Below are 18,421 nucleotides of genomic sequence, written 5' to 3' on the forward strand. Positions count from 1 at the left end.
GCTAGAAAGCCTTCGGGCAAGACCTACATTTTTTCAAGAGTAATATCGGAGAAACGGTATATTGGCAGATATCCCGTACAGTTGATTATCCGTTGATTTCTCACAACGTGACGGTCAGTCGGCGAGTAATTCAGTGCAGGCTACAATCAGTTTTGGCGAGCCTCACATCTTCGTGTCATATACAAGGATGTATCTCTCTGCATGCAAGTAGGCTCGCAACCGGATGTTCTCGTACCCGCGCACGACGCGAGGAGAACGTCTGATAACGACGACGTCGAGAACGACAACGAAGACGAGTAGCCGGATTTCTTTTTTCATGCAGCCGAGCGGTTCTCGCACGCGGCCACGTCTAACTGTATTTTGACTTTGTGGCCTGAATTGCGGTAACACGGTAACTGGCTCCAGTGTGCGACACCCCAGAGTAACGGGCCATATCTCGAAGGCACGGTTCAGGCCTTTACGCATGTAAGTACCTACATAAAAGGCACTCTCATATATATACGTCACGCGGCTTATATGGCTAGTGGGCGTATGTGTGCACCGCCAAACAGACACGATATAGGTAACGTGCGTGTGCAGATGCGCAACGCAAAGAGAAAGAGAGACGGACGGGAAGGGAAAAAGAGAAATGGGAGAAAAGAGAGAAAGAGAAAAAGGTTGAGAGAGAGAATCGTTGGTGGTAGTTTATCGTATGCGTCCGGTGTACGTCCGTTCGTTCGCGTTGCAATCGTGAATGTAGGTACAGTTAGGTACAAGGTGCCTACTGACTCGAGTCTGTAGGTCGGAGGCGCGGGACGCGCAGCCCGAGCGTGTATATCCTTCGCATCCGGAGGATCGCCTTCGAGACGACAGCAGGACCTTGGGCCTTAACCCACTCTTACTTGGAAAAGGACTAGCGACGGCATCGCGGGACGCGATCTCTCTTCTCTTCCGCGTTCGCCGCGCATACAGAGGGGACGACACGCGTTCTGCAACAACACTCGACGCTGCTCACAGGCATGCGAACATTTTCACCGAATGTTTTTTTAATGCGGGTATAATATATATTTGGATCACCTTCCGGTATATTCTAAACATTTTTGCATAATATTCTCATAATGGTATTGTTATGCGTAGATGCTTAGTTATATTAAAAGAGCAAAAAGTTTTTATAGGTATTATTAAGAAATATTTTACAAATTAACATGTAATTTCAACTATACTTTATGAATAATGTAATATAATTGTCATATTAACTTAGTCTTATGCATCTGCGAAAAATTAATATACGCATTCACATATACGTGACAATGTCTTATAAACAATTACGATTTAAATGCACGTAAAGTAGAGATGTATTGAGTATAATAAGTTTTTTTAGCTGTTTGTGTAAACTATATTTTTAATTTTAGTTAATAAAGTTGCTTCTCTTAGCAAATGTATTTTATCTTTATATAATAGGTATTGACATTTAGCTAATATTTCCCCCGAGTTATTTCTTTCTGTATGCTTGCTTAAAGCACTCCTATAATCTGGAAACAGATAGAAAAAAAACATGGGCTGTCTTAATAAAGTCTAACCGGTAAATTCTGTCATGCGCGTAATTATATATCCGATGTCATTCGGTCGTGTGCATTGATTTCATAGTTACACACACATATATATAATACACGTATCGTGAAAGGGACAATTTGTAATTGTCATTATACGAAAAACATGATAAACAACGAGTTACGTAAGGTTCCAAAGATTGAAAGTAAATGTCAATAGATCGTAACTTGTTCGCGGCGTATAAGCGATGCACTGGACACCGATTATTGTGAAGCCGATCCCTTTCTAAAGTTTATTTCCTACGTCAATCGATACGCAACGATGATCGTCACCAACGTACATATGTAAACCTACGGAAGCGTGCCGTGGATCCAGCCGTTCGCGTGCCATGGCACGCGACACGTGACTCCGGATCCTCACGATTCTTCCGACACAAACAGGAGAGAATCAGGAAGTGTATACTAAGAAAAGGTATCCCTTGTACTACTAGAGTGAAAGGTATCCCCTTTCGTCAGTCCGCCGTTCACCCCTTTCTTTCTTAGGTCCGTCTTCTTTCTGTCGTGGAAAAGAGTGCAGCTGGTCCTGCCAGTTATGTTATTTCCCGAACCCTTTTTACAAAATTTCGGGCTTCTTGGCCGCAGCTTGTACGGTAGCGAGATCTCCTTCCGGGTGTTCGTATCTCGCATTGCATCTAGCCTCGAACTGGTTTTCCGGTAAAAAAAAATGAGAGTAGGAGGAGACGGGGAAAAGTGATGAGAAAAAAAAGATGCGAACAGAAGGATGGCGATCTCGAGAGGGAAGAGAGAAATTCTCTCTCAGGCAGAGTTCGCTTCTCGATTCCTTTTGTGCCCATATGTCGCGCCATCCACGCCTATCTGACCTACCAATGACGATCGGGTGGACTCGACAAGATCGGCTACTGCACGCACTTCCACCAAAGCGAATCGATCGCTTCCTGGTAACCGTCGAATTTCATCCACGAGATCGACGACTGAAATCGACCCGAAAGTTGCCGCGTAACTTACGGCCTACGCGATGCGACATAGATTGCAACGCATTCAATCAATGTGTGCTTCAATTATTTTACCGAGAAATAAATACTAGCCATTGTTGTATTTTAAAACGGAATGAACATCAATAATATTCGAACGAAACATTCAGATTTATGGTGACCTTATGCTTTTCGTCATTTTATTAACTACATATAGCCATAAATAGAAAGAGAAAAAATAATTAAAATAATTAAAACCAAATAATTAAAAATAATGACAAATAAAAATCAAACGGAAATTGAAGAAACATTAATACGGATTTAACAGAAATTCTTTGAAATAAATTGCGTTTTTATATGTTAATAAAATATACAATTATTATTAGATTTTGTCAATTATATATTCTCTTGAAAATTTATTAAATTGTAAATTTTGCTCTAATTATTATTATGAATGGATATTCAAAGATAAGATATACATAAAGTAGTATAAGATATTTCAATATATTTTTAATAAATTAATTTAATAACCCGTAATATGTTATAATTTTGTATATTAAAGCAGAATTGAAAAAATTAACAAGAAAATTTTGTTTCAGTAATTCAATTTAATTAAATAATTCAATAATATTGCCAATAGCAAAATCATATTTCAAATTGTTTCGATTTATAATGAATTTTCTATCGCAACCCTTTCGTTACCTGCAGCGAGCGATTTTTACAATCACTGAGAACGAGAAAGAAACGTTTAGCTCCAAGAATTGCGGTTTTATTCCGACCAAAATGCAGATGTCCAAGTGTTGTCGGATATACAGTACTGACCATTCAAGCGGTCAGCTTGCCTGCAGCGAAAAATGTCTTTTTAATTGGCAATTAGACGCGTCGTATGTCCTCTCCCAGCTGTCATGTAACGCGGATGAATCGCGCGAATCTTAGGCTACGGTAGGCACGCTCGAGTGCCTACGTGAATGGGTTCAAAGGACGGCAAACTAAAAAGGCCCTAAAAGTTCTACCGATGTCCGAGCATTCTTTGATAATCCTCTGGACACGCGTTTTGCGGGGCCGAGTGGCCGGCATGAGTCTCCATTGAGTGGCCACGCGCAGTGGCCATAGTGGCGCGAGCCAGGAGTGACAAAAAGGATAAAGGAGCGCGCGTGGGTGACAGAAAAATAGAACGTTGAAAGATGAAACATCCAGGTTTTATACATTTTTCATCCCTTAATTTGACGGATGGCCGTGCGCGCGCCAAGAGAATTTCTCTTCTATCCGATATTTTCGAGGCGTACACGTGCCTTTCATCATATGTCGGTCGGATAAAACTCTTGACTGTATGTTCATGAAATTTCATATTTACAAAATATTATTAATTTAAGTAAATGCATTGTCACTATTAAAATATCCAAAATAATTATTAAATGTCATAATTATTTTCACTTTTTAAAACGTCAGAAAATTGCGTAGCAATTACCTCATTATTTCGTGTTTTTTACACTTAATTCCGTATGGCACATGTAACATTTATGAAAGCAGAATCTTCGTAAGTAATCCCGGAAAATTGATATCTCTCAATTGAACATGTATTTAGTTATAGGTAAACGACCGCCAAAAAAATCGTCAGACACACAACGGGAGTGACTGTTACTTTAAGAAGTGATAACAGAATCACGACAACATATCACGAATTGCCATAGGTACACCTTGAACGTGCCATTAAATCGGTTACTTAACACAGGATATCGAGTACTTGGCATGACTTAAAAGATAACTATTTTACATTTTTACGAGCATAAAATGCTATGATAGGTAGATAGATTGTACCTTCTCATCAAGTTTTGTAATGTTGTAATTACTCGATCGCATTAATTTTTACAATTCACATCTCTCTTTAATACTGATATATTAAAAGAATGAAATTGAAACTATTCAACAGCAAGTAGCACGTTTACCGTAAATTATTATTAAGTAAAAAATAATTACTAAATTACATACTCTGTGTGTGTGTGTGTGTGTGTGTGTAAAATGTTAAGGAAACAAGGATTTTTGCTCATAAATCACCAATTTGATTTGCATAGTAACTATGTACATGATTTAATATTAAAATTTACCGTTGCGACGTATAACAGCATACGGTAATATAAATTCCAGTCTATTCGCGTTCGCGTTACAGTATCGATATGTATATTATTGAATATTCCGATATTTATGATAATAATGTACGTTCAATCGTACGAAGATGATAGAATCCGTAATACCAATTTTATATCTTTATCATCGTAATTACGATAGAAAGAGCAGACGGTGCTATATGCGCCTATCTTTTTTCATTCTGCTTCTCTTACTATTGCAACGCTATTTCTTCCTTCTGCGTTGCGTCAATTCATTCCGATGATGTTTCGAGAACAGTTATGTGGGAGTCTGGGTCACGAGGCGTGGCTTCTATGGGGACACTATCTACTGTCCCATAGAACCACAGTCCTATTGGCCAAGAAACGCTTACAAGGCACGGCCAGAATAATTATGTAACTTGCGCTTCGCGCGCTACGAGTTGGCACGAGCGTCCGTGACGACACGAAGAGCGCCAGGGCTGGAGAAGAAGAAGAAGAAGAAGAAGAAGAAGAAGAAGAAGAAGAAGAAGAAAAAGAAGAAAAGGAGAGAAAGCTGCTGCTTTTGATGACCCTTGCAATGAAGCAAGCAACAGCACCAGCCTGCGCATGCGATCACGTATGACAATTTATTTACTTTCCTCTTGACATGAACGCGCACTCTCTTTCTCTTCGAATCAATTATATCAGGTACAATAAATATTTAGAAAAATAAAGTATTAACATTTCTTTTAATTATTCTCTCCGCGAAGATTTGTAGGGAAAATAAGATTCAAACTCGACATTTTAATTAATGCTCCGCACGGAGAAAATTTTATTGTAAAATTTACTATGGTTAATATTATATTAGTAATCGCGCGGACCAAAGAAGGAATTGTGAAAATTTTACTGTTTTTTATTAAATTACAATAGGTAGTATTTACACTACTTATAATTCTCCAAAATTTCTTCTCATGGTCTGCGGCTAGTACATAGTAATTTTTATTATAAAATTTTCTCCGTGCAGTAACAAAATTGATTCGTTCTCAGTGTCATGGATTTGCAATTCAAATAATTGGCAAATCTAGTGAAAAGCGATTGACGATGATTCCAATGAGACGCTACCTAACCGTAGCGTTATAATTTATGTTCACGTTGAAAGGGCACGCGCGCGGCTCGCGAAATCGGAGGCGACGCCAACGGCTCTCGCTGCTCGCACCGCCGCGATCGAGTGAACAACAGTGACTTTTCGACCTAAATTCTTTAACAACCGCTATCGTTGACGTCACAAAGTCCTTGACCGTCACCATCAATCACGTACGAAGAAAATACATACTATCTGCCGTCTTCAACAATTTCCAGTATCCCATCCTTTCTAGAGGAAATTTGATACGCATCTTTTTTTTACACTTTCCTCGGAAAATATTATCCCGAATTTGACTGTCGGCATTCACATTAAACTTTATTTTGGCATTCGACGACTTTATAACCGTAACACGACAGTTTTCGTACGGTGTTTACGCCTAGTTCAGCTAGTTTTTATAAATATTTTATTGTTTAAGAAATGAATAGCTCGCCGAATCAAAGCTATCCGAAGCTGTGCAAATTTATAGGTTATTTTCGCACGTTCAATTCTGTCGCACTCGATGCAACGATGAAATGGCAAGGATGGTATAAAACGCGATCGCTACGACGTAACGGCACAAAATCGCCGCATGCGACATAAATTAGTCATGCCAGCTAATGAGCAAATTGACTCACCTCGACTTGCCGTCGCTGCCGCCGGCGCCGCGCCGTGTCCTTTGTCGGTTGCTCTGCATTGTGCCCCCGTATGCATTGTCCCTCGTGCGGATACTCTGGCTGGATAAGGCTCAAGTTAATCACAATCGCACTAATTAATGCGACCAACTTACAGAGCACTCCCGATATACGCGCGACGCGTTTCCGGCGAATAACGCGGGACACGACGATCACGTACACTCGATGTTCATAACCTGACTTTTTGATTTGACACGCGCGAGTGCCAAAACGACGCGCCGAATCGAGTGATGATTACGAACCGTCCAAGTAGGTAATTAAGGTATTCGACACGATAACTGACAGTCTGTCAACAGTGACTAAGCTCACGGTAACGATAATCTCACCCTCACGCGCTGCCGGACGCGCGCGCGACGCGAGAGACGCGGAGCGGCGTGAAGTTACCGTCGCACGAGTTTTTCCTTCCCGTCGCGTCGCGTCGGTATGCGTGTCTTACTTCAGGAGTGTCCCGCGAAAACCGGCCGACGCGGGCCGGGTCCGCGTTGTTTACTAGTATTTGGCCGTTTTATGACAAGTGTGCGCGGGTGTACGGTGAACGTGGAGTGCCGTATGAGAGACGAGGGATCGTTGTATTGATTCGCGGTGTTTGTGCACGATTGTGGACTGCGATTGATCGTCACCTGCCGATCCGAGCACCCGGAACAATGGAGTCGTTCGACAACGAGAGGAACGAAGCGTCGCGTCGCGTCGCATTGCCGGTGAAAAACGGATGGAGGAAACAAGTGATGGCTAATCGTCGGCTGGTGAGTAACCTTGATTATTATATCCATACACGTGAGTAATAATTGTCATTAGCTTGCGTTTATCAAAACTTTCGGCAGGCACAGTAATGTATTTACGGAGATGTGATATCGTCTTTGAAATCTAACCTCTTTTCTCAAAGTTAAGGTTAGAAAAATCTTACAAATGCATTTTGCACATCTCGATTGCAATGCTAAGCTTGTGCATGTAGGGATGCGTATACAGATACAGAGAGAAGGGAGGGGGAATATAATATATTTGTGTAGCGTATACATAGGTGCATTCATTGATTATGCGATAAGATAATAGAAACAACGATCAACTCGAAGCATACCGCATGTTTTTATGACGTCGTTAACCTCGCGTGCTTTGCTGCTGCAGATGCGTTACGTTCGATAAATATATGCTCGGAAAAGAGATACTTAACAAGTCACTTGACTCCACTCTTACAGTTGAATTTTGTTAATTTTATGTTGACCGCACATAGTATATATGTATATATGTCTACGTGGAACGCAGTCGAAAGACAAATTGAATCTCTCTCGTGACGCAATCTCATCGCTCATAAAGAATGCTCGTTCGTCGAGCTGTAGATATCTGACTTGAAAATGTCCTTCGCGATCGAGATGAACGCGGTAAAAAAAAAAATGTAATAATTCTACAAGACAGAAGAAAAGCACATGCATCAGCGTGTGAACTTTGTTTCGCTTGGCCAAGGTGTATAATTCTACGGAAATCGCAAAGATTCTACCGAAACCGGTTCCGATTGTGTAGCTATTTTCGGCGGTTCGCAAACACATAAAAGTCTTTTACGAGGACCGATGTGCCCGGACATGTTCGCAAGGAAGATACTCGATGTGCAAATACGCTTATGTGTGAGGCTCATACTCCTACTCACACGTCGCGAACGTATCATGACTTTCATAAATCATGTGGCTAAACAAATTATTAAAGATCATATATCAGTCCTTGTTGTGTCGAAGCGAACGACTGAAATTATTCATATCTTCGTAATAGATGCACGATAATCGCTGCCGGACTAAAAAACTAATAAATATTTGAAAATTTACGTCTACTTGTTAATATACACGAAAATGATGCGGGCATTATTCACAAGAAATACAAATAAATTTATAAAGCACGATTACGTTACGATGGTTTAATTAATTAAAAACAATTATTTTTCTCATTGTGAAGAATCTATATTATTAAGTTAAATTTTTAAGGTAGGATAAGTATATTTCTTACCATGAAAATAAAATATATAATGGTTAAATTTGTGTAAATTTTGTACGATTATTTATTTAATCGTAGGTAAAAATGTACCTACGATAAAATGAATGTTACATATGTGTGACAATTCCAATTTAACCTTTGAATTCTTCTCCTATAAAATTGACGTGTGTGAAGTTAGCATCTCAAAGTTTAGCATCTCATAAAAATACTGCAGAATTACTTGCATCCAGCATAGTTCTACAGTTCTTGATAGGTTTCAACAATAGTTCCGTTGAATTACCTATTTTAATTAAATTTTTATAAATGAGATGCTAACTTCCAAAATCACATAATAGCATCTCACTGTATTTCGAATATACGACTACAGAGAAGACTAAATCTATAGAGTTCTATCGTTTAGAGATGTCCTGTCAATAGTTTTGATGATTAAATTAATAAAAAAAAAAATGTTTTGTTACAAAACATACGTATATATGCGTATACGTCTGTGCACGTGGATTTGGTGTATTCGACCAGCATCTCACGTCTAGTCTTCAAAATTCAAGTTTTTTGGGCAAAATAATTGTTTAAAAAATGTTTTAATTATTTATATTACCACAACTTTTTAGAAAATTATTTTACGCGTCCGGAACTATATGAGAACTGCGTTAAAATAAATAGAACTGTCGATATTCAACCAGCATCTCACGTCTAGCCCTCAAAATTCAAGTTTTCCGGGCAAAATAATTGTTTAAAAAATGTTTTAATTATTTATATCACCGGAACTTTTTTAAAAATTATTGTACGCGTCCGGAACAATATGAGAACCGCGTTAAAAGAAATAGAACTGTCGATATTCGACCAGCATCTCATGTCTAGACCTAAATACAATAAATACAAGTTTTCCATCAAGATAACTGTTGAAAAATACTTTCTAAATTTTTTAAATTAATTAATTTTGTCTATCTGAGATGCCAGTTACACCAAATCCACGTGCGCAGACGTATACGCATATATACGTATGTTTTGTAACAAAAAATTTTTTTAAATTAATTTAATCATCAGAACTATTGACAGGGCGTCTTTAAACGATAGAACTCTATAGATTTAGTCTTCTCTGTGGTCGTATATTCGAAATATGGTGAGATGCTATTACGTAATTTTGGAATTTAGTATTTTATTTATAAAAATTTAATTAAAATACGTAATTCAACGGAACTATTGTTGAAACCTATTAAGAACTGTAGAACTATGCTCGATGCAAGTAATTCTGCAATATTTTTATGAGATGCTAAACTTTGAGATTCTAACTTCATACACGTATAAAATTGTAAATTATTTTATCCACAACTCAATTTATTCAATCTCATTTATCGCGTCAAGGCGTATGCATTAGTGTCGTTTGCATTAAAATGTGTGAAATGCGATACGCTACAGAGGGGATGCATCGAAGAAGTTGTCGGTCCAGAGGTGCAGACGCAAACGTTGCACGCGCCCGATGCCGTAACACGAGACACTCGTAATCGAATACGCGAGCAAACGAGATAGAGCATGTGATACTCGCACACGACGGAACGCGCAAAAAGAGATGCTTAACAAAAAAAACCGATGAAGAGCCGGCGGATAGAACGTTTACGGGTGTTCTCGTAGCTCGACCGACCATCCGACCGTTCCGTTCGACCGGACGGTACCACATTGCTCGAAAGGAACCGCGAGGGGTCAGAGTACAGGATGCATCGATTTTTTTGCCACACGTACATCGACGCTTCTTTCTCGTCATCTTTTCTCTCTCTCGCTTGCTCGCTCGCTCCCTCCCTTCCTCCTCCGCTCTACCTCCGTTTTTTGTCCTTTCCGTCTTTCCGACCGAAAATGCATAACGGTATGTACCATGGCACGGACGCGGACGCGGAACGGACTCTGAGGGAACGTGCGTTGCATCGGGGCTGGAGATTTACTGCACGTCCACGTTCTGCATCTCAACGAAAATAAATTTTCCCCGCGGGAGAGGAAGAGGAAGATTTTCGGTTCAAAACTAGATTCTCTCCGTAAGCCGGTAGTAAGGTGAAAGAAAATGATAAGCGGAGGATAGCATCGTCCTCCGAGAATTCACAATTCGGATCTTGCACGAGAACATCGGATGGTGGGATCGGTGGCGGTATTGCTGTATGCGTTAGACGTTAGAGTTCGCGTCGTTGCACGAGGACGGAGAAACGTGACGCGAAAACCGAGACCTTTCCCGTGCATCTCATTAGGACACTCTGGCCAGGACCCAACCGCTTATCGGAATAGACATATTTTATCATCGGGAAGTAAGGAGCTTCCTGTTGGCGAGTGCCTAATTGGACACCTCGCTTCCTGGTACGATTCAACCGAACCACCGACTTTCTTTCAACGAGTTGAGTTAGGCAGTCAGACATCTAAGCCGTTTCATCGTCAGATTTTGATAAAATTATTTAATTATTGATCTTTACTCTCTAAATCAGAATTAGTGAAAACTCGACCAAATCAGTGGAAATACACTGACTTCCAGTGATATACATACTGATTATCAGTGTATATATTTCACTGACAATCAGTGAAATAAATACACTGATCTTTCAGTGACTATACACTAATTCTAAAGTGAAAATTACTGAAAGACAGTGAATATTCACTTATTATCACAGTTATAAGTATGACACTGCGAATCAGTAAATATCCACTGATTAAGATTTAGAGAGTATATACATTCTTATATATAAGATTATATACTTACTTAAATAAGGATTTTTATTCTTATTACAAAATTCTGCAATATATCTCTACGTACTATAAACAAATAAATTGCTTGACAGAGATTTATATGTTATCTTGATTCCTCTAGATATTTTCTTATTACTTTTCCGGCAAATTAATGCTAGATCGTGTCTTTAGTAGCTTCAAAGCTGTATCGTTAAAACGTTATAAAGTGAAAATTGCACAAAAGCTATGACACAAGAATTCCGATAGATTTTTTTTTCTCCATCTTTTCCTTCCAATTTTTTTCAATTCTCTAGTCTGGAATTTTCATCAACGAAGAGCAACAAAGCCGCTAATGCTATGCTCTTTGTTTCTCTCTTCCCTTTCTCGACCTTCCCTCTCGTCTTCCTTCATCCGACACACCGATGAGGAAGTTTAACGCCTGCTCGGCATGGCCTGTGTTTGCCGCGCATCCGTGAAAGTGAAACGGAGAAAATCAGGTTTCGAAGACGAGCCTTCGAATCTCCCTTTGAACGAAGGTGCAGGCGAAGATGAGGCTAAATCATTGCCTTTTATATGCAAAATCAGTGTTTGTTTATAATTGCATTGCCTGTCGATGCAGAATGTTTTGAACAAAGACTATTATAATTTGTATTGAATTTATTACAATAATATACGATAACAAGTTTTATTTTATTTCTTGAATATGTAACTAGAAAGCGCTATTACGAAAATCTGCATTTTCTCTTATTATTTTTTATATTATTTGAAGTGTCATTTGTTAAGCTGAAAAGCAGTTTTATTTTAAAGAATGTTTATAAAATTGATGTAAAAATAAATAAGAAAAATGTTTTTTTTACTTATATTTTTTTATTTCTATCCTAAGTTACACATGTACGTTATGAGATATGTAAATTTTTGAATAGCTTTTCTTTTCTTACAGTCTTTTTTATTGATTACTTGTTATGTATTACTTGAATCTGTGTGATGGTCTAATACTTTGAAATATCAAATAGTGGCCGGTTATGGTAATGCCCAATGTCAGGGACTTGTCGCTTAAACATTAGTTACCGGTCAATGACAGGGATCTTTTGGTTATAGTCGTCATCGCGATCAGGCATGCTGTTACGCTGTTACGCCAGAGTTCGATAAATATCTCACAGAAGGCCTCGATACGCCGCCTCAGCTGAGAGATTGCTCGAGTCAGCTGACTGCGAGTCGTACTCGACGCGGGGGTCAATCCCTTCTCCTTACCCCCTCCCATCTCTCCTGCTTCTCGAGCCGTGCCTCGACTTCTGGATTGTCGAACCGCATAGCCATGAGCAACTTGAGAAAATTTCAAGTTTCATCGACTCAAGCTTTACGAAACTTTACAAACGACACCAACAGGTTCACTCGTCACAAGCGAGCAGGAGAAACAGCTGGAAATCGTTTTACGGTTGTTACTGACTCTAGATTCTAGATAATTAAGGATAGAGTGCTGAGTGAAGACTTAGCAGCAACTCAATGAGATGTAAAATAATTTATCGCAACTTGTGAAACAAGGCTATTCACAATGACAGAAATCTTTACTCGATTCAAAGTACGATTATTAATTACGTTTTCTATACAGATATAGTTTCACTGAGATAATCTTGCGCAATAATAAAAAATTATTTTAGAATTATCTATCACAACGAATTATCAATTCTCTTTTCTGAGGAAAGAATAGAGATGTAACTGTTTAATCTTGTTTTTGGATTTGCACGTTATAACGAAATATTTTTCTTTCAAATTTTATTTCTTCGTAATTTTATTAAAATTAATACATCTTCCTTTCTACGAGTATACATTTTTTCTTTTCAGACAAGATAATTTTGTAAAACATCTCTCTCTCTCTCCCCCTCTCTCTTTAAATGTTAAAGGATTACAGTTTGTATGGATGAAAAATGATTAATAATTAGTGAAATTCACGAAATTTATCGATCTCGAACGATTCTCGTCACGATTTTTACAAGGTTTATGTCACCTGCTCATCCAAGTACCGTAACCGCGAATGGATCCTCCATCGGCGAACCTTTGGCCATAAATAGAGCCCAATTTACACGGGGGACTGTTCGATGCGGTTCTGAGGCCCAGCAATGTACACGCGGAACTTGTATGCGGATGCACACGTGATTGTCGCCGGCGCGCATGCAGTCCGATGCAGCCGGCGTGCCACGCTACCACCGGCGCGACGTCCCGCTTCTTTCAACTTGGAATCGTGCAAATCGATCGCGGTAGTGTCCTGGTATGGGACAGTAAAGAAGGAAGCGAATGAATAAAAAGAGCAAAAAGGGCAGCAAAAAGGAGACGAGAAGAAGAGGGAGGTGAAGGAGAAAGAAGAGCAGGAGGGCTACTGAAGGGAGGAAGAGGGTGTGATTCGTCGGAGTAAACCGAACGAGGCATAGAGGAATCGGTAGGCGATACGGGAGCGGGGGAGGTCGAGTAGCGGGGGAGAGGGGGAGGTGGAGGTGGCCGCATGTCGGTGGGGACAGGAGGAAGAAAAGGTGAGGAGGAGGAGGAGGAGGAGGAGGAGGAGGCGACGAGGGACGGGGAAGTTGGTATCGCGGATGGCGATGGCGATGGCAGAGTCAATGTCCTAGCGCTCGCACTGGGTCACGGCGAGTTGCGGCCAACGACCCAAGTTCTTTACTTTGCACAGAGCGAGCAAGAGAGCGAAACGCGCAGAGGGGCGGCGGGACGAGAGGTAGAGGGCCCACGGAGGAAGAAGCGCAAGGAAGAGAGGAGAGTAGGTGGAAAGCAGATGAACAGAGGAGGTACGGAAAGGGAGAAAACGAGATGAAGAACGTGTTCTCCGGTTCCTCGTCGCGAGTGCGCGCGCGCGATGTACACTAGATGCTCGGAGCGAGAAGTCTGTCCTTTAGCGCACGCGCATGTACGCTCGCGAGCTCGCGAGACCTTCGTCTCCCGCGACTTTTCTATTTCCTCTGTCTATCTGTTAACTTTTTTTCTTTGCATCGGGATGCCTCGCGCCATATCACGCCAAGTATATTTGCCGTATCCCGTAGGGAACAATTATAAGAAAACAACTAAGATTCTCCCACTGAGAATACTGATATGCGGATATTTTGACTTATCTGCTTGTTCTGATGATCAAAAGTTGCGCGATTGATTTTACCTCCGATTGATTCAAATCTGATTGATAATATTCGTTTTTTACAGTCACACTATGTGTCGTGGCTTTTCTCAATATCGAGATTGAGCGGTTTTTCTTCTTATACTCATTAATCTTCGCCCCTGAGACCGGTTTGGCGATATTCCGCGGATTACTGTGACTGCTTTGTGCGAAGGCCCTTGGACCGAGACTAATAGATTACACTCTCTGGATACGCCTTATCCTCTTCCGTAGCACGATCGTTTGTTTTGTCTCTACCTTTTTCTTTATTTTATACAATCTTTTGTTTTAATTAAAAGATACGCTCTTGAGAATAAATTATAAAACGATGTGAAAATATTGGTAAGAGCCAACGCAGTTAACAAAGCGTGAGATAAATATAAAATTGTCTCAGAAATAGACCGAAAATGTCTCTTGCTAAACGTCGCAAAAAGCAGCCATCAAGAAATTTTTAGAATCAAGTAAAAAATTGTCAACTAAATAACGACTAAAACTAATTGCAACTTTAAACGATCGTCAATTTGTAAAATATAAGTGATATGAGATGTACGAGTTTGGAAGAGAAATCGGAAGGCGATTGATCGCAAGCTAAATATTCGGTACATATTGCAGAACTTTGTAATATGTAGCATTCGGCGAGTTGACGCGGTCTTTTAATTTTCTGACGAGTGCAATTTTATCTCGATGAATCAGGGAAAAATATTTCGCATCTGTGCAATTCTACTCGACGCATATGAAAAAATATGCTGAATCGTTTTGTGCAACTATGATACATGACCTGATGCAGTTTCTTTGCATAAAAAATTTTTTTTCTTACATAATAACAATTATATGATTTACGTGTCATTGTTAATTTTCAAATATTAATTATCATCTAAACTTAAACGTAATATTTTGATTATAAGTGACGACTTTTGTCCAAGTAATAAAGATGATCCTTTTTTGATAATTTTTTGAATAATTTTTATTATTATTTGATAATTATATTTAAGATAATTTCAATAAAATAACCGCGCGTGAAAACGATCAGAAGAATTGGACGTACAAATGATGCAAATAATGTAAATGCAGACAATTTCGCAATTTGTGCTATCACGAATCACAATAATTTATTCAATCAATTACATTACAATCGATGTCAGTCCTGTGGCGAATATTGAGCTTAAAGGTCAATAGCACGCAGTTCTAAGTCTAAGTCAAGCACAAGTCATCTAAGCACATGTATTAGGACGCGTGACGGATGCGGAATTTTTACAGATTCTTGTCTTGGCCATAAATCTAAGAAAACGATGCTAAGCAAAACGAAAAGGTAATCGCTGAATAACATAGACCCTAAACATTCGTGTGCCGTACGATTACGATTGGCTTCGTGTAGTTTTGAAGAAACATTGATTTTCACGTCGATTCCAATGAGACTCGTACAAGATCAATAACACGTGGTTATTGGACTGCACGTATCCCTCTATGGCAATATTCAATTATCAACAAGGTTTCTGCAAACGTCAACGCAACGTACATATACCTACTTGACACGAGACGCATACCATTCACATCACGTTTCATTTGGCCCGAGAATATTCGAAAGGTCTCGTGACTGTCCTGAGAAGCAACTCAATTCGCCACATGTTGATTTTACGAAGGAGAAGAGAAAAAGAGAGAAAGAGAGAAAAGGGCACGGAGGGGGGGGGGGGGAGGCGAGAGCGAAATGTATGAAGCAACATACGGCCCATATCAGAGATGAGCCTCGGCAATTCGCTGGATGGAGCTGTTCGGAGACAACCGGACAAGGGCCGCGTGCCTAAAGTATATTCGTGAGTTGGGTCTCATCGAATATACCGTTACGAAGTCGTCCAAGAATAGTTTGGCGCGAATGACCACGGCCCATTTTCTTCTTTTTTCGGCCTCTGCTCCTCACCTACATCTTGCTCAGGTCTTCACCTCCCGTTTCGTCTCTTTGTCCTTCGTCCTCTGGCCTCTTCCAACGGATTTTCGACATCCTCCTTCTAACGGACGCCCTCCTTTACGGAACCGCGTTGCTCGCACTCGTTGATTACCTTTTTCATTCGAGGAAGCAGGCCAAAGGAACGGGATCGGGAGACGCGCAATGGACGATCACGATCGGTACGGTTAATCGTTGGCAAAAAGACGACCGATATGTCAGTAATATTATCTATCGCAATTAATCATAAATGGCGCTGTATCTTAAACGGCAGAGTTAACATTAAGTAAAGTGCATGCAGTTTTCATATTTACATCAATATAATTACAGACGAGTTATTTAATTAATGTATGCTTTAAAATAGAGGAGATACTTCTTAATTTTATCTTACAACTACAATTATATTTTTTTAAATTTAATTCTAGAAGCTTTTTTTCTACCAATACTACTAATACAAATTTATACTAGATTTAAAAAATATTATAAAATTAGCATTTCTTTTCTAAATGGTTTTGTTATCTGGAGACGTTAAAATGCAGAATCATGTAATGGCGCGCATGAATAATTTAATGAAAATCTAAAAGTGTATTCAAAGGAAAAAGCTAGAATGGTCTCATAAAGGTGCTCCTTTGGGAAAATCACTTTCTTTCCGTGAACATAATAGCTAGTTATCTTCATTTCACGATGCGTCCTTCCGTATATGTACACGGGTGCGCTCGTTATGAGCGAACCTACAAACTATCGGCAAGTCCTCGTAAACTATAGGTGTGAACGCAAACACAAGGAGAGAAGCGATGACGACAGCGGTGATCGGGAGAGGGGTAAAAAGATGAGAAAGACGGAAGAAAGGCGGTAGCACGAAATCTCGGATGCGCTGGTAACAGGCCTCCGTCCATACTTTCACTTCCTTTCCTCCCCCCGTCCTCTCCTCTTCCTCCGTCTCTTCCTCTTTCCTTCACGATCTCTCCCTCCGGCTCTTTCTCCCTGTCTTTCTCGCTTCTTCTCTTTCTTCTGCATAGAACTACTTTTCCTTTCAAGTCCTTGACTGAGGTGTTCGACCAAGCCCATCCTGAATTTAAAGATCCTCCTTTGATGTCGCAACGTTACGAGTATATCGAACTGTATCTTCTATTCGAAACTAGCATTCATTCGTTTATCTTTGAGTTTCGTCCTATTCGCGGGTTGCCCATGTTGAGTGGAATAAATAGTTGCGTATCCACGCGTATTGCCGAGCCGATTACTGAAAGAACTACGAGATATAAAGAAAATGAAGAAAACTAAATGACAGCGACGGGGTAGCCAGAGAGAGAGAGAGAGAGAGAGAGAGAGAGAGAGAGAGAGAGAGGAGAAGAGAGAGAGAGAGAGAGAGAGAGAGAGAGAGAGAGAGAGAGGAGAGAGAGAGAGAGAGTAGATAGATAGAGAGCAGATAGATATATAGATGAGGAGAGAGAGATAGCTATTCTCATAGCGGATAGAGCAGCTAGAGCTCGCGCGCTCGATAGCTCTCTAGATAAAATTCTCTAGCTCTCGCTCCTCTCTGCGTCTGGATCTAGCACTCCTGCTCTCCAAGATCCTCTCTCTCGGACTCTCTCTCTCCTCTTCCTCTCTCTCACCGCTCTCTCCCTCTCCTCTCTCTCTCTCTCCTCATCTCTCATCTCGGCGCGCTCGAGCTCCTCTCTCCGAGCTCCGCTCCTTCGCATCTCTCTCTCGATACTCCTGCCGCTTCGCTGCCTGCCGTCTCCTCGCCTTCGCTTGAGCCGTCGCACCGTGCGTCTCATGAGCCTCTGCTTCGTGAGATGAGAAAGAGAAAAAGAGAGGAGGAGATAGACTCTGTGTTGAGCGCGAGTGGCGAGTGGTGCAAGCGAGAGAAGAGCATTGCATCGGCGTCATGAAGAGAAGCAACAAAGAACGAAGAAGGCGGTGGGGCGCATTTTGCGCGTGTGGCAACTCTTTCGTGCAAAAGACGAGAGAAGACGGGATATATGACGATGAAAAGAGAGAAGTGGTCGACCGACCGATCGGTCAGATGAACGAGAGGAGACGAAAGAGGCGCAAGTGCGAAGGCGCGCATTGGGTCGGATCAAGGAGGTGAGCGGAGGGTTGGCAGACAGTGAAGAAAGACAGACAGACAAGCAGAGAGAGAAAGAGTGAGGGGGAGGGGGGAGGAAAGGATGGGAGGGAGAGAGGGAGGGGAGGGCGAAGGATGTTGGTGGGACGGTGGCGGAGACGAA

General features: G+C 40.6%; 1 long non-coding RNA gene across 1 annotated transcript in view; it reads left to right on the plus strand.

The window, feature by feature from the left end:
- Positions 1-7,082: 7,082 nt before the first annotated feature.
- The window catches only part of LOC118645019, a 72,816-nt gene continuing 61,477 nt past the window's right edge, over positions 7,083-18,421 (plus strand). Inside the window, exon 1 of the long non-coding RNA XR_004962794.1 lies at positions 7,083-7,163. This is a non-coding gene — a long non-coding RNA (uncharacterized LOC118645019). The remainder of the gene's footprint in view (positions 7,164-18,421) is intronic.

The sequence above is a fragment of the Monomorium pharaonis genome, chromosome 4, assembly GCF_013373865.1.
Source record: "Monomorium pharaonis isolate MP-MQ-018 chromosome 4, ASM1337386v2, whole genome shotgun sequence".
Taxonomy (NCBI): domain Eukaryota; kingdom Metazoa; phylum Arthropoda; class Insecta; order Hymenoptera; family Formicidae; genus Monomorium; species Monomorium pharaonis.